Source organism: Indicator indicator, chromosome 16 (assembly GCF_027791375.1).
Source record: "Indicator indicator isolate 239-I01 chromosome 16, UM_Iind_1.1, whole genome shotgun sequence".
NCBI classification, from domain to species: Eukaryota; Metazoa; Chordata; class Aves; order Piciformes; family Indicatoridae; genus Indicator; species Indicator indicator.
This window is the reverse complement of record NC_072025.1, coordinates 22,334,857-22,358,091: the sequence shown is the minus strand read 5'-3', so window position 1 is coordinate 22,358,091 and position 23,235 is coordinate 22,334,857.

Genomic DNA, 23,235 nt, shown 5'->3' with positions numbered 1-23,235 from the left:
CTTGGCAGTAAAACTTGCCCATATCTACATTAAAAATTAGTGATAAGCTCACATAATAACACGAGTTCTTAAATTTTTATGTTGATAAATTCTCTCTTCTATTGCTAAACAAAGAAGAGTTGCTACCATTTATGCAGAAAATACTACAATGTTTCAAGGCCTATGGATTAAAATTTTTCTTGTATTTGTATAACATCCAGCATACCTGCAATCCGAATCTGGCCCATCTCAAGCACTGCTAACATCATTTTCTGGTAAACACACAGGGGGAGATGGGAAGTCAACTAGTGGCACATTAAGAAAATACAAATATAGATTGCATCATGGTGGCCAAATATTTCATGGATATTTCACAACCATATAAGGTTTTATTCAAAGCTCACTGTAGTCAAAGGAAAGACTTCCACTGACTTGAAAGGATTTTCAGTCAAGCTCTTGACTATGTGTATTTTTTCATGAAATGGAAAAACTCATCATCTGTGGAACTGCCTGGTATAACTGGGGGCAGCAAAGGAGTTCAGCAATGCCATGCTTGTGTGAATCTGGGCAAAATCTGACCTTGTACACTGACAGATAGGAAAAGAAAGAGGCAATGTTTTTAAACATCTCTGCTGTGCTCTAATCATCTACTCTTGTGTTTCACTAATTAATGGCTGTATAAAGCCAGAGCATTCAAATAAACATCGCTTTAAAATCCATTTACTCTTCACACTGTTTGCTTTGTAACTTTTTACTGAATTTTGATTATCTTCTAACTTACCTCCTCTCTCAAATTAATATCTTACCATAAATAATTCCATTTCTTTCCTCCAGAAAAGGAATTTTGCTTAAGAACATAGTACCAGCCAGTAAAGATTTTATTCATCAGACTCCTAGTTCTCTCACTAATGTTTTCCTGGACCTCATGTAAAGCTTCTCTAGGCCTCTGTGGGCATGAGCACCTCTATGTATTCAAACTACATACATTTTCAAGTATATATGTGCATGTACTCCATGATATTATCTAGTCAATCATAACAGGTTTAATCTTACAGCTAGTCAGAGAATGGAAAATAATAATCTATACAAACCAGTTTAAATTTGGACAGTTGATCTGAAAAACACTGTAGAAAGAAAACATTATGCATTGATCAAACAAACATTTAATATTTTTTTAGAGACAGCAGATGGGTTTATATTAAGTTGCCTTTAATTTACTATTAGCTACATTTTATTCTACTAATGAAAATATAACCATATATCCTCAGGAAAGGTAACCAATACCCTGGAAAACAGACCGAAAAAGCACAGAGTAATATAGGAATAGAGGTATTCAAGTGAACACAAAATAAATATTTAATTTTGAAAGCATTGTTTAGGTTAGTGATATTTTTATTTCTACTTCATATGATTAAAAACATATAAGGGCACATTCAACATGAACAGGAGGGGAATTTTTCAGTAGTCATTCTGCATACACAGGAAAATACAGACCTGATACAATGCCCCAGCAGTCAATGAAAAGTCTCTGACTCCAGTGTGCTTTAGATTTGTAATAAAAGCACTTGACTTTCAAAATGGGTAACACAAACTGGTTCATACATCTAGAGCTCTGTATCTTTCAGAGGGTTTTATCATAGAATCAACTAGGTTGGAAGAGACCTCCAAGATCATCCAGTCCAACTGCTCACCCAGCCCTATCCAATCAACTAGACCATGGCACTAAGTGCCTCATCCAGTCTTCTCTTGAACATCTCCAGGGATGGCACCTTCACCACCTCCCTTGGCAGCTTCTTCTCTCTCTGTGAAGAACTTCCTCCTAATATCCAACCTAAACCTCCCCTGGCACAACTTGAGACTGTGTCCCCTCTTTCTGCTGCTGCTTGCCTGGGAGAAGAGACTGACCCCCACCTGTCTACAAGCTCCCTTCAGGTAGTTGTAGATAGCAAGAAGGTCACCTCTGAGCCTCCTCTTCTCCAGGCTAAAAAAACCCAGCTCCCTCAGGCTCTCCTCAAAGGTCTTGTGTTCCAGGCCCCTCCCAGCTTCATCACCCTTCTCTGGACACATTTCATATAACATCCAATAACTCCAAGCAGCCTCACTGCAACTACTCTTAATATTATAACCAAACCTCATGCAATTCATCTCATTTTTCTCTCTTATTAGCAGCACTAAAGGTTAAATCCATCCCTACAACAGTAAACTATCTTCATATTTCTCTTTAAAGATGAGATGGACTTTGCATAGGACCATTACACTTACATCTGCAAATGCCTGGCTCATCCATGCTGATTGCCTCCATGAGCAAACACAGAGTTACTGCAAGCACACATCGTCAGCTAGCAAGTAAAGTCAGTTGTGAGGAAGCATGTGCTCATGATTGTGCTCACTTAACTGAAAATCTCTATTTAGTAAATTATGTTGATCTGCTATGGGTCTGCCATTATTGTATAATAATTTAGATTCCACCACTTTTTGTGATCAAAGTGTTAAAAAAATTCACAGTCTAGTTAGTAAGAAAAACGTGCTAGGACTACTTGGGTTTGAGTTAACCTCAGTTGATGCAGATATATAGAATCACATTGCAAGAGCTGAAAAAGGAGCAGGCAAACCAAGGAAATCTGGGCAAATTCAGACCATTCTTTCCATTTGTAATTCAGATAGCATTACATAGGCTTCGTATTCAGCATCATCAGATATTTTTTAGCCTTTTTTTCTGTTCCAGTTACTCTTAGCAGCTGTGTTGAATGCTAATAGAGTTTGTGCATTATTACCAACAGGAAATCCCTGGCATCAAAGGATTAATTTTAGTTTTTGTCTTGCTTTAGTAATAGGAAATAAATTTTACCTAGTCATTGTCCTAATCAAGTCAAATAAAGAAACTATATCTGCTGACGAGCCATTATTATTATCACAGTCAAATAGATTAGCATTGATTCACTGTAGGTAAGAGCTGTTGAAGGGTCCATTCTGTGTGTGCTCCATAGCAGCATGATTATTTCCTGTAAACCTACCCTCTGATTTTCTCCTTAGGCCTGTATTGTTGTTATTAAAGCTAATTCACATGAAATTATGGTAGCTCTCCTGGTCCAGTCTTTGGTCAGAGATCTAAGCAGGTGTTTGCTTAATAATTTGGTCAAAGATCAGTGAGCTAAAGGTTAGGCCACAGAAAGGAAGAATGGAGAGGTCAGAGCATTTGCAGGAGAGGTCTGAGACTTGATCTTCCTGAGTCTGGAATGGTCGAACCTCAAGGTCACCCATTAGTGATCTTGCTTTAACGGACTCTGAGATGTCGACCATAAATTCACCGTGCCACCACCTTTAACCCTATTAATACTGCAACTACTGGAAATAAAAGCAAGGACCCAGAAGGAACCAGCCCATGGAGAATTATTCACAAAATGCCTATGAGATTAGATTTATCTAATAAAACTTGCAACCCTCAATACAGCTCTACAAGGAAAAAACTTCTTCATTTTAGCCTCTCATGGAAATCCATTATGTACTCGATGAAGACAGTAGATAAAGGGCTTTCAAGCAACATGCAAGTACACATGATAATATCTAAATAAATATAAACATGGATTTTTACAAGGTAAGATTTTCTCAGATAATAGAAGTAGAAACTAACAAAAGTAGGATCAAAACTGAACTACCTCCTGTTCCCAAAAACTGTACAGTCCACGTATGTGTAGTCAAAATTTTGTAATGCTCATCCAGAATTAGAGACTAACTCATGATGAGTAGCCACCTGCCTATCAGAAGCAGATACTTTCTTCTCCTTCTTTGAGTCAATGACAGCATTTCACATGCAGAAGTGTGGGATCACTAAACCTTAACTGTGAATTGAGAAAAAATTATCGTGTCTGCTTAGGAGTTTTGCTTCAAAAGTACTTCTTGCCTTCCACTCTCAAATTCCACTTCAAGGTGGAGGAGCTTGTGCTTGCTGAATCAATCCTGAATTGCAGGAATTCAATTTTTAATATCTTAGAACAAAAAAATTTAGTCTAGTTCAGAGTTTCAAACAATTTCAGATCAAAAATATATGAAGCTGCTTAACATCACTATGCATCACAACTACTTGAGGGACCTCCTGGAAGAGTATTTTTCCAGACCCTGGAAGAGTAATTTTTTGCCAAGTCCAGGATCTTCTGGACTGCCTGTGACCAGCATGAATTTATATTAGCAATAGCAGTTGTGCTATTAATGTGCATAGCACTCTTCAGAACGAATAAAGGTCCTAGTTTATCTAGAAGAGGATACAGGAGAGATTGGAGCAAGAGCAGCATGCAGTGACTGTTCATGTAGAGGAGATAGAAAGGAATAGATGATGGAAGGACTTAGCCATTTGAGAAATAAGGGTATTTGGCCATTGAAAGAAGTAATATCACAGGCTGGGTTAGGAAAAAATTTACTTCTTTTATGGCTAGCATGTCCATGGGACAATGAAACAAAGACACTTCACTCTTTCCTTAGAGAGTTCCTAGGGACTCCTGGCAAGTAGCTCCCTCCATTGCAGGATGAGGACATAACTTGCAGGCATCAAAGCACCATGAAAGGGAGCAGAAGGGTAAGAAAGGGTGAAACATAAAGGAACCATCCACTTGAGATAAATGAAGACATCACAGCAGAGTAAAAAGAGATAACAACAGACAGTTAGGTGCAGAGTGCTAATTGGGAGTCTGAACTGAATCAGTGGCCCCAGCCCAGCATTAATGAAATATTCATAGATGGCCACACAACACACTGTCAGTAAAGGACAGGTTGTGTCGCCTTCTAGTGAGGAGAATTTTGCTATATCACTGTCCCCTTCTTTTCCCTACCCTCACAACTCTGAGGCTGTATGAAAGAAATGCATGCAGTTGTTGTAAAGTATGTTTTCTCTATGAAAATTTCATACTGGGTACCTTGGCTAGCCAGCAATAAAAACCTTAATTCTATCATCCATACAGGCCAGGCACACAGGAAACTGAGTCATCCTGAAAAGTCACAGATAATTTATTTAACTTCTAGTCTTCTCTGACTTCTAACAGATTTTATTTTCCATGTCTTCCTATCTTATGAAACCTCTGCAAAAAACTGAAAAAAAAGTTTTTCATATGTGAGCAGGAGGGAGCATGGTGTTTCCACAGAAAAGTAGCTCTCCTTCCTACTGATAAAAATCCATGGGCATTTCAAACTGGGAAACTAATCCTGACCGAGGCTGTCATCTCTTATATGGCATAAAGTGCCCACAATTCCCACAAAAAACAACAGGTGCTGGGCTCCATCCAGAGCCCCTCAGAGCTGAACCCTTCATCCAGAATACTTGGCTTGAACTCCTATCACTTGAACTCACGTTGTTCAGATGAGCTCCAATCTTTCCATACACTGTTTACTCAACTGCGCTGCATACCGTGCGTGCTGCTGTGTGCACCTGTTTGTTTTGATAGCAAGCACAATAGGATATTTTGTGGGTTGAAGTCATCCATTGTAGCAAAACAGTCTTTTTTTAATTAAAAACAATTCTGGAAATGAAGACACAATGAGAATATGTTGAAAAAAAAAACCAAACCTTTTATAATGATTTAAAAGGGAAATGTGTCAAAATATTTTTAGAACCTCGCATATATTTTGGTGACATGAAGTCAGTTTTCAGGGAGGAGCTCTGTTTTTTATGGGCATAAGCTTCTGTCTTTTAAATGATCTCTAAAAGATACTCCAAGTAAATCATTGAAGTATTCTGTTTTAAAAATTAAATAATTATGAAAGGGGACTGTATACTTACTGCGTTCCATGTTCTGCTTGCTAATTAGGAAGGAAACACACTTATAAAATTTTATCAGGAAATAAGATTTCCAGTCAACTTAATCAGTATGAGTTGGAAACCATTCACAGAAAGCCATATTTCAGAACACTTCTGCATGTTGAGCTTTCATTAAGTAAAAGAGGAATAACATACACAAAGCCTAAGCTGCAAGACAGGCTGACCACGGTCACCTTTACCATGAAGTCTTGTACTTTGGAGGTGGTGTTTATAATCGCCTGCAAGCAAATAGTAACTTTACCCCAGTCTTGCAGAGAACTCTACAATATATGAGGTCAAAATACAAAGTACTATACATTAATGATAGGTAGAAATAATTATTTTCTATAAATAATTTAATAAACTTTCTAACACATGAATTTACACATGAATTAACATGAACACAGAAAATTTTTCTTGTAGGGTGTTGTTTCAATAGGGTCATCTCACACTGTTCAATGACAGTAAAATATTGATCTGAACACCATTGTGTACAGCAGGCTCTTGAAATGAAAACACCTTGACAGGCATGGAGGTATAAGAAAGCACTATCATTTTCCCTCTAGATTATAGGCTAAACCAGCATACTGATCTCAGAAATCTTTGAGAGGACAGAGACAAAATGTTCTGATTTTTTTAATGGTCACCACAGAGGTAAAATTAATCCAAACCTGGAAAAGGACAGCAGAAGATCTCTAACATTTCAGGACAGCCAGAGAGAGAAATTTCAGTCCCAGTGATGTGTCAATCTTTAGGTAGATTCCTGGCTCTGCAGGACAGAACTACTGGCACCATGTAACCTCTTGCTACCTTAGGGCAGGTGGATTAACCATAAAGTAGGATAGATGTTGCTCTTTGGATTTGTTGCTTTCTTTAGAGTAGAGGAGACTAGTGCTGTCTTCCAGAAATCACTTCACTGCCAGGCACAAAAGCTCTGCCCTGTAGTCCCCTTTGCATGCAGAGAGAGGGGAGGCTAACATGGTAGAATTCACTCCTGGGCAAGAGGCCAGAACATGGCCTATGTACTATTAAGCTTTCAAAATAGGGTTTAAGTGGAACTTAAGTGGTGCATGAGCCTTTTGTTGGCTTTCTGCCCAGAAGTGAACTTTACCCACAGAGAATATTGCACGTTGTCCATGCATTGTCTGCCATATATGGGTGCAATGTAATTCCCCTTTGTCATCCTGAAAAAATGCCCATCGTTGCTTCAACTGAGCTGCTCTAAATGGTCCAGAGTATATGATGCCTGCTGCACACAATATGGCCAAGGCAAGTACTACTAACACAGGAAGAAAGTATGTCTTTATGGGGAAGGAAATTGAATTTTCTCAGAACTGCCATGCCAACAGGGTAACCAGCATGGGCCCTTATTATAGGAAGCTGTGGTTTCTGGCATTTGCTCCAACAGCATACGGGTTTTCTGCTGGTCTTTGTTTTGAGCTTACAAACTAAGAATCATCTCATGCTCTTGCAACCATGTAGCATTCTTCATATTAAAACATAGCTTGAAGTATTCCCACATTCCTCAATGTCTTTAATTTTATGCACATGAGTAGCCTTTCAGATTCGAGAGGACTACACAGGCATCAGAAGTAAATTAAAACATGGTGTGTGTCTTTCAAGGAGCAGGGCCCAAAGTTGTACTTGCATTCCTGAAGTGAAAGCTTTTCCCTTTTTAAATTTTATTTCTATTTCTATTTTTTCCCCCCCTTAGGCACTAGGGCTGTCTGTTTCCTGACTGACTCATTTTCCTTTGAGAGTTGTTTAGATAGGTTACTAAGAAGGTTAGAAAAGACAAGAAACAAAGGTTTAATGACTTGCAAAAACATGCACAATAGAAGAGTAATACACACATGCTGGACATTTCCCACCCTGATACAGTCTCAGCTAGAAAAAGGATGATGGGGAGGGATGCAGAGCTGGGAACAGAAACATCAGATGTTCTGGAAGGAATAATAAATCATAATTTGCCATTGTAAATTCTACTGGCAGCTCTTAAAAGTGACCACAAGTAGTGTCTGGTATATAGTGAAGAGATCCAGAACTGCTGACAGGTTTGTGTATACCAAATTGATTAACACTTTATACTACAGAGACAATTACTAGGAGCTTTGAATGTGAATTCCTGTATTGCTTTTGCTTGGAAGCAAGCAGCTGTATTTTTTTTTCCTGATGATACTTTCTGTAAACGGCATGTGGAGCCTGATGATTATCATTCATTTTTATTTAGTTAGCAGATGGCTTCCAGCAGCAATTCCTTAAAAGTTTCCTCATTTATAAAATATGAAGTGGCTGACCTAAGTTAAACCAATTAGTAACTTTCCTTTATCATTTTTCCAGGTGCTTTCTTCATTAGGAGATATCAATCAATGGCAGGGCAGTAAACATGCTAGATCTGGTATTTGTGGAATGCTCAGATCATCAATTGAAGCACATGCAGTTCAAATCTGAAATATTAGCAGTTCAAAAATCCATTAAGATCAGTATCAGATGAGTTGTTATAATAGCCATACTGAAATGTGTTGTACAGAATCAGCATGTGACACCTTGGAACTGAAAGAAAACATTTCCTGTCACCACAATGTTCATAAAAAAACTCTAGATTGCATTCAGTGGCCAAGATAAAATGTTTTTCACCTGGAAAATGTTCCATTTCAGTAATATCTTCTTCATTAAAAGTGTTCTGATTACTTTTTTTTTTTTCAGCTATTCTCTATCTCCAGATACAGAAAGTAGAGAAAATGCTTCGGGATGAAAGTATTCTTATGCAATACAACTGAAAAGTGATTCGTCTACTTACTGAAAACAGACCAACAGTTTACTTTGTTTCTACAACCAGGATCTTTCCAGAAGATACCAGGTTTAGATTCAAAAACCAAAGTCACATTATTTGAAATCATGCATGTGGCACACAGACTTTTACCCACTCTGAGTTAGGAGCAGGAGATGCGATTCTATCAATAGTTCTACATAACTGTGCCCCACACCTGTTTAGTCTGAAGGTTTCAAATCTCTTTGCAGTGCCACTGAAGTGGAATCCAGTTACTAGATTTCAGACAAAAACAAAATCTTGATTCTGTAAATCTGCTTGAGCAGGGAAAACTTCAACACATATAAGCAGGATCCTGGCAGGATCAGGCCAACCATCCACCAAATATGAGGATGTAATAAATTTGTGTTCTGGAAAGAGGCAGGTTAAAATGATAAATGTCAAATATTAGTAGTTATTTTTTAAAAAAAAAAAAAAGTATCTCCCCTGACACTTCACCCTCATCCCTTGATCTCCACTCCACAGATGGCAACAAGGTGCACAGTAAAAGAAATTAAGATGATAGTGCATTGATGGGAGCAAGGACACTCCAGTTTTCAGCCCTGCAGACAACAGAAATGCCATCACGTCTTCTCCAGCTGACACAGTCATAAATTTAGTATCACCTCAACTTCTCTGGGAAAGAGAATCTTTTACACCAGCAAGTTACCTGGTGTCAGTAATAATAGGTTTCTGTATCATATTCTGCTCCATGTATGATGGCAGAATTACCTTTTGGGCCCTAACAAGTTGACAGGGGTTCATTTTGCTTCCTCTTCTAATGACATCTTCTTTGCAGGCGAACTGCAGATGTAATGACTTCCTCTTTTGCTTCTGAATACTCCTGAAATGTCATCATGACTCAAGACATCTCAATCTGACTTAATGCAAACGGGAAGCAAAGGGTTTTTAAAGGTGAAACTGATCTTGCTAATGAAGAAGTATCACTCTTCATCTGGACAGAGAGCACAAAGCTTGTTAGATTGAGCTAGGTGAATGTCACAGGTTAGAGTTCAAGCATAACACAGAATTGTGACTAAAGATGTTATCCTCTATTTGTGTAGAGATACACAAAACAAAGTAATATAAGTCTATATCTAAGTATTTTGGAAAGACTGTATCTAACTATTTTGAAATAAACCTTGGCTTGAGAGGTCGGCACTTTGAGGACCTTAATCCTCAATAGTTCAAATAGTTTAAAAAAATAAGACAGTGAATATGTAAGAATATATACATATACATTAAAAAAAAAAATAGCCGAAGAAAAAGGAGTAAACATCAAAGAGAGAATAATGAATGCTACTGTAGCCCATTCATTGCTCCAAGCTGGAGAATTAATGCAGAGGTATCTGATTTGTATATTTAGCTACAGCATTTCAAATGGCAAAAATACTTTATATTTGCCACTAAGTTGGATTATTCCCAAAGTATATGCATATAGATATTTTTAATGCACCAGAGAGCCAATTAGGAGGCTTGAGTAATGTGAGGGCTGTTTTTTCAGTGCAAGTGGAGAGCAGCTTGCTCCTCAGACACATAGAAAGTTCCCTGAAGCCACTGGAAGCTTCTGGGGAAAAAAACCAAGACCATAAACATAGGCACGTAGCAAGCACATTCCGACTGCCTTTGCTGAGTGAAAGCAGGCTTACCCTCACTGCCTGCTCATCATAAATTTGGTGGGAGGTGGCAGTCCTCTCATTGAGAAGTCTGACTAGCTGTGGAAAGCATTAACTTTCAAAGCCTTTGCTGAGTGCATAGAAATGGTGGTGGTAGCAAAATCTAGCTTGCCTCCCTGCAGAGGTTTCTTACGTGTCTATTTCACTTAGTATTGTTTTGTTTACACTCTAGGTCCTGGTAATACTCTTCTGTTTAAAGCAGCCCACGGTTTGCAGGGTTGCAGGATGTCTCAGATGGAAACATAGTGTGAACGGGCCCAGACTGAAGCTGCTGCAGAAATCCTTCAATGATTCACTGAGAGAAAATTAAAAAAAAAAAAAAAAAAAGTCTACTAGATTTGAACACTTGTCTGATTCAGGGAACATTTTAAAAACACCACATGAATATTTTAAGTGCCAAATCTAAAATGGAGATTTGAAACTAAAGGCTCAGATTGTCGAAGGAATGTTAGGTCCATCCAGGCGATGGTCCTGTCTGCTTGTTTTTAAGACAGAGGTTTATTTGAGATGGTTTTGTTTAAGGGTTTGAGCAGTTTTTCACAGGAAAACAAAACAAAATAAAAAACCAACAAACACACCAACATTTCTGTCCAATGTGTTTTGTTTCAGACAAACTGACTTATAAGAGATTTTCCTCATTTACCCTTGCTTTTCCTAAGACACTTTGTGAAATTTACTAATATGGAATATAAAATCAAATAGGAGGGGATATAAAAAAATAAAGATTTCTTGCTTTTAAAAATAATATCTGTGGCTAAATATGAAGTACCCAGTTCCTGACTGAAATCCATTAAGGTCCACAACCAGAAGATACTACATGAATTAAAGTACATCATAACAAATTTCACCCCAAACAACCAAGTTAGTGTTTACATTAAAAATAAAAAAATCCTTTCTGTATCAGATCTTAATACTAAAGGATTCAGAGAAACAAAATGGAACAACTAGAGGTTATGCTCCATAGCACTGGGTCAATTTTGCAAAAACTATTCAGCAGAGTTCCCTAAAGGTCACTACAAAAAAATGTCAGAGGTGAAAGAACAGTGGGTTCAAGAAGGAAAATTCAGTTAATGAGCCCAAAAGTCTGCTGGTTGACTTCTTCATGCCATCTAGATAAGAAATGGCTTCAAATATATCAGAAACTCATACAGGCACTGTATTTCCTTGCTGTGTAACTGCAAACAAAGAACACCTTTTATGCAAGAGCAAAAACTTCCAGGCTATACATCATGCAGTGGATTGATGCTAAGATTGTTTGCTGGAGAACAGCCTTTACTCATTCTAAATCAATGAGTGCTATAGAATGGATGATAAACTTTCATGTTGAACTCTGAAGTTACTATTCAAGTTGCTATAAAAAAAATAGAAAAGGTTGAATACAAGATTTGATTATCTAATACCCAACCTAACACAGAAAATGTAGTACCTTCTTTCTTGCATGGCTGAGGTAGAGAAATTGGCTAATGAGTTTAATCCACTTATCCTGAAAGAAAAAGTAAAGGATTTGCAAATAAGTTTAAGTGAATTTTCAATTAAAAAATTTATGAGTCGTGGCCTCTGTTATTTTAGGCAAAACAAGCAATTACACTTAGTTCTAACAGGTGGAATAATGACTTTTTCACCTGTCAGCTGACAGCTTAAAATTCCCACACATGTAGACCATTTCTGTTTCATCTTTTCTTTGAATTTCAGCTGCTTTGCTTTTCAATGCCTGTGCTTTGCTGGTGCCTCCTTTGTGTCTGAAACTCTCACACTGAGTTCCACCTCCTTGGTACTGGGCTTTCTTTTCACAGTGACATTTCAACATAAACAGTCAATATTCATTACCTCAAAGGAGACTTCCCTCCTATTGCTGACCAATTAAATACCAGCTGAGTTAGGCAGACAAAGGTAAAGAAGCAGTATAACACAAGACTGGCTTGGAGTATACTTCTTCCCTTAACAGAAAAAAAACATGTATTTAAACCAAACAATTGATGACATTGGGAAAATCCAAAACAGAGCAAAAGATTTTCTTCAGAAGAAGTTCTGTTCCTCCTCTTTATCTCACATGGTCCTTTCCTGGTATTATTCAGACTGCAGGCAGGAATAGGAAAGGTGCATATGTATCACAGCAACAAAGGGAGACCACAGGTATTTCCCTACAGTCCCAATTTTGATGATAAAACAAGGATGCAACAAAAAAATAGCATTTCATGTTTGATGCCATGAGAAAGATCTTTCCCCTTTGCATTTCTGAGATGTGAATAAGGTTCAGATGCAGTTTGAATGTTGTATTACACACAGATCAGGAACAGTCCTGCCCATGGCAGTTCAAATCTAGCATTCACATAGTTGCACCTGCAAAGTGCAGGAGCACTGAATCCTAAAAAGACCAAACTGAAAAGGGCTTGGAGAAATCTCTATACTGCATACCTGCCTCATGCAGGAGCAGATATCCCAATACTCCTGACACAAGTTTAGCTGAACTCCCCTTGAAAACCTCTAGCAGCAGAGGTTCTACACCTCCTCAGCAATCCACGCCAGTGCTTAACTATGCCAAATTCTTGTTACTGCCTAAACTTGAACCTTTCTTGCAGTAAATTAAGCCCACATAAAACCAAATTTACACACAACCAAACGGAATCCAGGGTGAAGATCAGTGTTTGGCCTATAATTTCAAAGACTTCAAGCATCTGCAATAGGTGCTGGGTGATGAGGATGTTCAGAGAACAACTTTTAAAAACATAGCAATGATTTATAACCTGAAACAATGCAGAAACTTAATTATTTGTCTTAAGAAATGCATTAGTAGAACAACCTAGAGAAAGAATGAAAGAGTTTGGAATATTAGGGTACAAAGATCAGCAGCAAATGTGATGCTAACAAAAACGAGCCTGAAATCAAAGGACTTAATGATGACTCAGTACAGGATGAGGCTGAATTGTCACAGTCTGAAATAGTGTGCTTAACGATATGAAATAGTTCTTGCATTTTTACACGAATGTATAAGGATCTTTATTTTTTTCCCCTCCATTCTCTTGAAACACAAAAGGGCCCAATCCCACAGCCTACCCTCAGTGGGAGGTTTGCTTAACCAAGAAATGCAATGTCAGCCTTTCTCAGAGGATAAAAACAATACAAAGAATTGATGTAGATGCTTTATGTAAAGGTAACAGCTTGAATCCCTGAAAGCATCCAAATGATTTTTACTTAAATGGATGTGACATTGCCAAGAAAGAAACTTTATCCTCATGAGAGATCTTTATTAGCCAGGGTACTTAACCCTAAAGATGAGGAGAATTTAATAATCACAGGGTTGTTTTCTCCCTCTTTCTTTCATTTGTGCAACCAGCAGCTAGAGGGCACAAAAGAATGCTTTTACCTTATGATCTATCATATAAAAGAGCTCTACAGACTGAATAAACAAAAGAAGAAATCAGTGCTAATATCATAGTATATCACATATTTGGTTTAGCTTCTTAATCTGTAGTCTGTTTCACATGAAGCAGTATCAATTCAGAGAGACAATGGTATGACAACACAGGAGACTAATCAAAGACCTTTATCCACTAAGAATATGTATTTAAACCCCAGAACACAGCAGAGATTTCATACCACATACACTCTCTGTGAATATGGTCATCATTACTTGCCTTAGCTGTTTTGCAAAGAGCTCTGTTTAAAACTAATATAAACACGTATTTAACCTCCTTCATTCTTACATCTTAAATATTAATGCTGGCTGTGATTCTGCATTAACAACAGCCATTATTTTTGCATTAATAAGGAGCTTACAAGAATAAACATGGAAGTCATAGTGCAGTCTTCCTGTCAATTAAAAAGAGAGCCAGTTGTAGTTGCAGAGTGCTTTATCTTGTCATTTCGCTCAGGACATTCCCAGGTTCATGGATCTGATTTGAACAGCTCCAGTGATAATAAACATGTAAGTACACAAAAAACTATCATGGCAAGAAAGTCACAAAGGAGGTTATCACTGAGTTGCCAATTTTGGAATCCCTCACCATGGAAAGAGCATCATCACCACAAATGAGGTCATTTTTGTGGACAGTGTGAGCACAGAGCTTGACATTTTTCCACCAGAAATCCTAATAACCCCAGGAGGGGTCACATCTGTTGCTCTGCTGTAAAATGGGCTGGACCTTAATAGCAACGTGTGTATTTGTATGTGTGTATGTATATAGATATAGCTAAAAAGCAAAGCAAAACAAAGACCCTTTCCCTTCACCCCTAATGAACTGCACTAGCCCCTTAGGCTGAAATGACTTGGATCCGGATAGAGTGCCATTTGCCAAATTGTAAATTGCCTACATTTATTTTGGGAGTGCACTAAACAGAGTGCTAATTGCCTTGTTTAGCACTTTCCCTTCTTTCATTTGCACTGGTGTAAAATCTTAGTAAATTAACTCAGGATTTTATTATGTAGGTAGCATTTGAACAACTGAATCAGTGAGAAAGCAGCATCAAAGGACTGATAAAAGAGGAGTTGACTCTACCCAGAATGCCATTTATATGTCCCTTGAATTAAAAAGGATGAAATTAACTTTTAATCCTTTTCCTTTTCATATAGCTGATCTTCACACAACATGTATTACTCAGTCATTTTATTTGCATTTACTCATTTTAAAATGTTAATAACTGTGGTTGCAAGCTTACTGTATGGGAACGTGCAATTGCTTTGGATTCATATACATAAGTGTGTAGGATTCCTTAGTAATTTTTTTGAACTGCAGCCAAGCACAGACTTGAGGCTTCTGTTTATTGTCAAAGAGAACACCCTGAAGAGCAATTCCCATCTAACTGTTCAGTGGGCTATGCAAAATTAGCTGGTGGTCTCACATTTGTCCACAGCACCAACGGTATCTTGTTTTTACATAAAGTCCAAAGAGAAAATGGGGGTGGGAGGGAAGGAAATGACCAGCATGTTCTCACCTCTACAGTAATCCTCTTTCCTACAGGGAAATGAGAAATATGCCTTTATTCTGGGAACAAATTCAATACCATTACACATAAGCAGGGTAGTTTAGACTGAAATCTTGCACCAGGAAAATTTCCCCTTTAAAAGCCACAGGCTGAGGATTTCAAGGTGGCAGCAGTATTGCTTGTGAACATAACTTCATCGCAAGGAAATGCAGGCTGAAGAGCACAGATTCAATGATCTGCAGGTCTGGGTTCTCCTCTAAACACACTTGCAGGACATCTTTAAGCAATGGACATCAGCTGTGCAGAAGTACTAGGGGTGTTCTACAGACAGAATCTTAATTTTCATAAGTTCAGAAACACCAGAACTTTTGTCTTCAAATTCAGCCAAAAGCCTCATATGTACAAAAATGACAGATAAAGGTGTGCTTGTCACTCTGCTTGCCAAAATTTGATTTACCCTCCTCTGCTTTCAGTTTATTGTCCTCTCAGATCATGCATTTCCATACAGGAGGAGCTCAGAATCAGAAAAGAAATATAAAAATTTATTTATTAAAGTTAGAATAAATCTAAGAAACTATTAAAAAGCAGCAAGATATGTTTGCTTGTTTCTGATTGGTTTTTATATAGGCTACTTTGCTGATTATTTTCCCCTCAGTAGTTCTGATTGGAATGGCAACGGGAGAGACAAAACAACTCAGTCTCAAAAGTTAGCAAGACCTGAGTCCTTAACTTCATGCATTAAATAATTATTTGCAGGTAGTCAAACCTCTGTCTGTAACTTGAGGTACCTTATAAAACCAGGGGAAGAAAAAAAAAAAAAAAAAGAAAGAAAGAAAAAGAAAAGGGTTTGCTCTACAAAGAAGCTTTTTCAGTGATATTTTCTTAGTTCCGTTTCCAGATCAGCAGGGTTTGGAAGGGTTCCAGGTAAGTATCTGAACTTTTGGATGCTTCTCCCAGCTAAACCACCAAGCTATTCGATGTAACTCTATTATCACTTAACACCTGGCTGCCCTGCTGTTAAGTGTGAATAAAATAAGGTACGATTTAGTGTATACTAGCAGCTCTTTGCCAACAAAACAAATGTTTTCTAATATTTCTCTGAATGTGAATTTATATCAAAGTTCCAGAACCTACTCCTTACACTAGAAAGGTAAAGGAAGCCACTCCATATGTTCACATGACAGCACATCCAGACACACTATTTGGGACCACATTTTCATTCTCCAGGAGTTACTGAGTAGGATAGAAGCAAGTTACAGATTTCTTTTTATCTGTGCAAGAATATCATAGTTAATTAGGAGGTGATATCCCTGTTACTGCTTCTTTTCTTTTCCCATTACAGGTAATACATAGCACTTATTCAAGCGCTACAACTCCATGATGTTCCCTGTTGATAACGTAGGTAATGAATATTTAGACTCTACATCTGGAAGTTTTTCATTATAATCTGAAAGTGCTGAATTACAAGTTTAAGAAGAGACAAAATGGACACCAGAGGGAAAGTAGCTGTGGATCACATACAGCTCAATGGGTATGGCACAGTCTTTCCTTCAAGGTGCTGCATAAATCTGGCAAAGATTAAGCTGGTTCAGGGAAGAAGTGAGCTGCAGAGCCCAGAGAGAAGCTAAGCATGTTTCCTGGAGGAAGATGATCCAGGACACAAATGAATAGTTCTGGAAAAGGAGAACTCAGGAGCCTAAGGAGAAGATTCTGGTTTTAACCAGTCTCCAATGTCTGACCACTTTGGCCTTACAGTTCCAGGAATATGGTTTTAGTGCATTCATCTAATACTACAAAAGAAATGGAAACAAACAGCTGCTTTAAAATCCTTTGTGCTTTGGTATTTAATCACAAAAATCATTTAATACAGCAGAAAAAAAAATACATAAAGGGGAACTTCTCTGCGAATATACTACAAGGATTTTTAAAGTTTTTCCTATAGTCCCATAACGAATATGTTAAAAATAAACAAGATAAAATTTTTGAGTATAGAAAAAAATTCCATGCAGCTGAGTTGGCCACTGCTAACATTTTGTCCCAAGCTCCATTTTGTAACAGAATACTATTAATAAAATATATTTATTATTGCAGTTAAGCAATGTAAAGAACTTCACAAGTCTATCAATTCAATGCCTTCTTCACAGTAATTTTTACTTTATATTACCAATAGGATTTTCTCAGAAGACATAGTCTTCAAAACAGAAGCGGTCCGAGCATGATGGTTACACTAATAATACAAAACTAACCCTGTCCAGGTATCCTGGGCCCCTCAGTTCAGGAAGGACAGGGAACTGCTTAAAAGAGGCCAATGCAGAGCCACAAAAAATGATGAAGACAGTGGAACATTTTCCTTATGAGAAGAGACTGAGGGAGCTGAGGGCTGTTTAGCCTGGAGGAGACTGAGAGGTGATCTCATTCATGTTTATAAAGATGTAAAGGGTGAGTACCAAGATGCTGGAGCCAGGCTCTTCTCAGTGATGCCCAGTAACAGCACAAGGGGCAATGGGTGGAAGTTGAGGCATAGGAAGTTCCATGGAAACATGAGGAAAATTTTTTCACTGTGAGGCTGACAGAACACTGGAACAGGCTGCCCAGGGGGGTTGTGGAGTCTCCCTCTCTGAAGATATTCAAAACCCACCTGAATGTGTTCCTGTGGGATCTGTTCTAGGTGATCCTGCTCTGGCAGGAGGCTTGTACTGGATGATCTTTAGAGGTCCTTTCCAACCCCTAACATTCTGTGATTCTGTGATCCTACAGGAACCAGTTCTTGCTATTCCCTTCCTGTTCAACAGGCACATTTGTGTTGGTAAATTAAGTTTCAGAATCACTTCTAGGATTAGTGCTTCCTCCATTGCCATTCCCTAGCAAACACTCTGCTGGAGTACAACATATTTCCTTTTGTGAACAAACTTTAGAAGCTGCTTTATAAAACAGAAATTAATAAATAGGTATGAGTTTGAGGAGTTTCTCAAGATCTTCTCTTAGTTATCTTTTCTATTTGCATCTTGCTCACAAGGATCCCTAGCAGCTGTCACAATATACAACTACTTAGTAAACGTATACACATATGCACACGCATGCCTATGGAAAAAAATAGCCAATGGAGTGGGATTTACATATTGTCAGAACTATGGGTGCCAGTTCCTTTTCCTGTGAAGGATACATCCTAGTTTTTAAGTATCAGCCATGTAGTACTTTCTGCATAAGACCACTCACAGTGAAATCTTCCACAACTGTATGGCTAAAGGAGGGGCTACCTGTTACCAAGTTGGAAATTTCCTCTTAGTTTTATTCCTTGAACACTATTTCATTCAAACTTTTAAACAAAATGAGTGTATTCTGGATGTACATGGAAAATGCTTAATTTTTGTTGATAGTTAAAATTCTGATTAAGTCATGAACAATTAAATGTTGTGGTGTAAAGTCTTAAGAACCTGAAGTACGAGCACAGCTGAGAGAAAAGCCTACACCAAGAACTACTAAGTACACCTGCTGCTGCTGGGTCAGCATCTTGATGGTGGGAAAAGAACACAGGAATAACTCAGCAAGAAGTGACTGCACAGTGGTTGTTCTGCTCACCTGGATTTTTAGGGACATCGTTTTCTTTCTTTCCACAGCCTTCCTATTTTCATTCACCTCTCCATTTCAGCTTCACAGAGATATTTTAACCCATTATGCTTCCTGGAAAAACAAAGCACAAGTGTTTAATCATTCTTAGTACTTGTGATGCTGAGTCAGCAGGGCTTTGAGATGACTCTGCCAGCATCTTTTACTTCAAAGGGAGCACAGCAACATCTTTGTGCACATCGGAGGTGTTTTTTTTAAACCAAACACACCAAAACAGAAGAGGAACTTTTTCAAATGAAAGAAACCACAGGAAAATTAAGGCCAGAGAAAAGAGAATGAAATATTTGGCAAAATTCTCTCCCTGCCTCCTGTGTCCTTACAAGGTGGATCGTTTCCCTCAGGCTTGCTCTCAGATCAGCAGCTTGGTGACTTTCTAAATTTTGACAAGTTGCAGGCAGTCTCCTGGCTCCCTGTGGAGCACTATGCTCTCACTCTCTCTGAGTCCTGTTTACTCCCTGTCCTCAAAAGCATCTCAGCTTCAGCCCTTGCTGCAGGGTCCCTTTTCCCCTACCTCATCTTCTGTGATCATGCTCAGATGCTCTTAAGGAATGAACAATCTCCCCTTATTCCAGAGGGCTGGTGCGGAGGACAGCAACCAAGAGAAGTTAAACATCTCCCCAAGGCAGACTCACAGACTGTGCATACATAGAGGTTTACACATAATAAACTACAAATAAACCACAAATAACCCAGGTATAATATAATGCAGTGCCTCTGTCTGTTATTTCATAAATTACACCCTTCCAGTGATACCATTTCAGTTTTACAAGTCTGCAGCTTTCCACAACAGACCTGCTGGAAATCCTGCCTTGACCTGAAGCGTGAGGGAGGCTTCCAGGCAACCTCAGAGGAGCTTGGACTTCCCCCACCACTCTTATCAGTACAAACTCTTACATGTCAAAACTACCTATGAGGTTAAGCCACCACATTGCCTCCACACAATGCTGTCACATAAAACAAGAATGTTTTTCACCTACCTAGCACTTCACTTGAGAAATGCAACATGTTAATGGAGAGTATTGGTGAAAGTGCTTGGTATTATTTGCCATGTTTCATACATGTAAACAATTATGGAAATTTAAAATTATTTACCTAGTACTAGAAACATTTTAGGGGTGTCCACAGTTCCTTATACCTTATAGCCCAGCAGAAACCAGCAGAGCACTCCCTCCTGGGCAAGCATCAGCAGTATTTGATGTCAGCTGCAAACTATGGCAGCACCAAAGAGAGGTGGCTGACAGAGGTTTGATATTTCATTTTAGTGGGCAGGAAAATTCAACCTGCAGTTTGTGACTCTTAAGACATTAAGTCTCTATTAGGAAAGCGTTAAAGACAGATTATGTAAATAGGGATATTTCTATTTGTCCCATATGGAGCACTGTGAAGACTGCTTTCTCTCCCTTTCTATTTTATTTTTTTTTTTAGTTTGGGGTGGGTTTTTTTTTTTCCAGTTTTTCCTTTCCACAAATTGAGAGATTAACCTGGTCTCAATTGAAATGGCAGCCCATATCATACCTTCCCTTGATCTCACAGCATGGCTAATAACAGCTGGGGCCTACCAAGCAGGCTTCTTTATTTTTCCTTTATTGTTCCAGGCCATACAACCGTGAACCTTCAGCATGTTATGTACTTAAGCATGGTCAGGTTGATGTCATTATTTTCTTATTGTTGTGGAGCTCCCTGGGTGTTTGCCCATATTCATAGAGAGGAGCTTGTGTGCTCTTTGTAGGTTAACCTTTTAAAAAGGAGATGCTCGACCACTTGCAAATGTAGCCCAGGGCTGTGACATTGCACTGGGCCGATTGGTATGCTTCGAAACACATATTAGCACCACTTGTGCTATTTCATCTCTCTTTTTAATTTTAGCCCAGTCTTGTTAGATAAATCTTATCTGCACCACAAGTAAATGCTTGATAGAGCACATTTCTAAAGGCTTTAGAAGAGGGCAGGGGGGGAAGCATGGCTTGTCTGGGTCACTGTGTGCTTTGTCCAAGGACCGGCATAGCTATTTGCCAGTTTATCAGTCCACTGTCCCTCTGTCTACCTCTCCAGATACCTCGCAGCAAACAAGCCAGGAGCATTAGTGCTGAATTGTGAGAGCTACAGGGAAAAGTGCTTCTCTGCATGAACCATAGCCACATTTAGCTTTTACAATCCTATAAAAATTGGTGTACTTGCTCTTGGTTCAGCCTAGAAAGCAAGCAGCAGCTCTCAATTGCCTCCAGCTTTGATGCAAGCACCCCACAATATTTCTGTTCTAACCACAGTGGATAGAAGACACCTATAAAAATATTAATTAGCTCCAGTTGACACTGGATGCAGTTAACATTCTATGCACCAGCTCTGAAATGATGGAGTTTTTATTAGGTAAGCTAATGTTTATTGCAGTCATTAAAGTTTGAGTGATAAAAGGCTGAGCATAAGAAAGATGTTTCAGGTATTATTCATCCCCTGTATCAGACATAAGTTTGTTAGACCCTGCTTCTAGAGTTAATTATTTGGGAAGTTATATTGCAAAAAGAAGCTTTTAAAGAATTTGTCAAGACATTTTCATGCACTTGTTGGGCCAAATACAAATGAGTAAGAGAATGGTTTCCACTAGTTTCAATGAATTTTGGCCTTGTAACTTCCCAATGAAGCAGATACAGAGAGCAGCACAGATTACAGGCTTAATGTCTGAATTACTTCAGGAGCACCAATTATGATAATAATAGTCTGACACCAATGCATCCTTTGCTACAGTTCCCTTTGTAGACTGGTTGATCCTTTGCTTTTTCAAACTCAGAGGTCAGGAAGGTGAGCTGTACAGCTGGGCAGCAAGCAGCCTTATGCATCTGGGTCACTGTCAGTGCCCCAAAGGTGTATCTTAAGTTTCTTGTGTAAGGGGAAGTGTGAGGCTGCCTGCACTTGTAGGTGTGAGGATTAGGGTTGTGGTTAGCACCAGTCTGGATGCACAACGTGCCCTCTCTGTAAAACCTCTGCCACACAGGCAGGACTTGGAACAAAATAATGCTGAGAACTCTGTAGGATGGAGGTGAATTACACAGCATTTCATATACACAATGACACTTTTGGACCCTCCTTGTGTCGTTACTGGGTACAATCAAGATTGTACTCTTAATGTCTCTTTCACAGTCAGTTTAAAAAAGACAAAGAACAAATTGACTTAATTTTGTATGAGTTTGAGGATCCTTGTTTGTAATAGAGTTCTTATTTTATAAGCTTCCTCAGATTGTATGTGCATATGTCAAAGCATAAGGACTGGTCTGTCTGAATTCTTTTCACATCACCACACAGTGTTTGGTGACATGGATCATGACTACACAGACTTTCCCCTTCAAACCTGAGTTTGCTGAGCCAACCATTTCTCACTCTTCTGTCCATAAGGAATGAATTTGTATATGACCCACTCCTATCAGATGTACAAGTTTCTCTGGACAATCTGGCTCACATCAGAGTGGAGCTAGAAGGACTGCCAACATCAAAAAAAAAAAAAAATCAGGTCAGAGATAACATGGAGGTGGGAAGTAGCACCTAACTGACAGGAAGGTGGTTCTTCCAATTTGTTTTATTATCAAAAGCCCTTTTTTCAGTCTACAATACTCAGTAATATGTTGAATTCGTTCTTTTCTGACATTTTGTACCTTAGTGATTCCTCCTTTGCAGTGCAAATAAACTTGGTATTCAGCTAAAACAGTTATTTCTCTCAAAACTAAAACTGAAACATTTCTTCCTATAATGAGACATTCTGAGTAACTGCTACAAATTCCCAAAATTTGTGTGCACTTCATGTGTATATGTGTATATCTTCATAGGTATAATCATATACCTATGTCTCACTGAAATCTTAATGTGTAAGACTGATCCTTACATTACCTTTAAGCAAATTTATAATCAGAATCACAAGTGAATAAAAGTAAAATTAAATTAAGATCTCCCCCACATGTATTGTAGTGATGTAGTTGTAGAGCAGGGCACACTGGGTTTGGGCTACAGCAATGAACTGTGAATTAATTCAAATCTCATGAGACTAATCTTTGAATATCCTTAAGCAAGGTGGTATCCCCTGAATTGTTCTTTATACACTGGAAATATTCCATTTACCTGAAGCACAGTTTGTAAAACTACTTCAATATTTTCCCAGATAAGCACAGCTCAGCTATGTAAGAGAGTACATTGCTTTAACACAGGCTTCATGTGGACTGAAGCTCTTCAGTGTGTTGTGCCAAGACCATGTTGCCCCACATATGAAGCCCATCAAAATTAAATAAACCTGGAGAAAAATGAAAGGTTTAGTCCAAATCATTTTCTTCTCATAAATATTAGTTTTAAAGCTTTCTGTAGACCAAAAGAGATTTGAAGTTTACTGAAAAATTTCCAATGCCCCTTTTCAAGCCCTTTGGTTCCATCACAAACCAAGACATAACAATATTGCC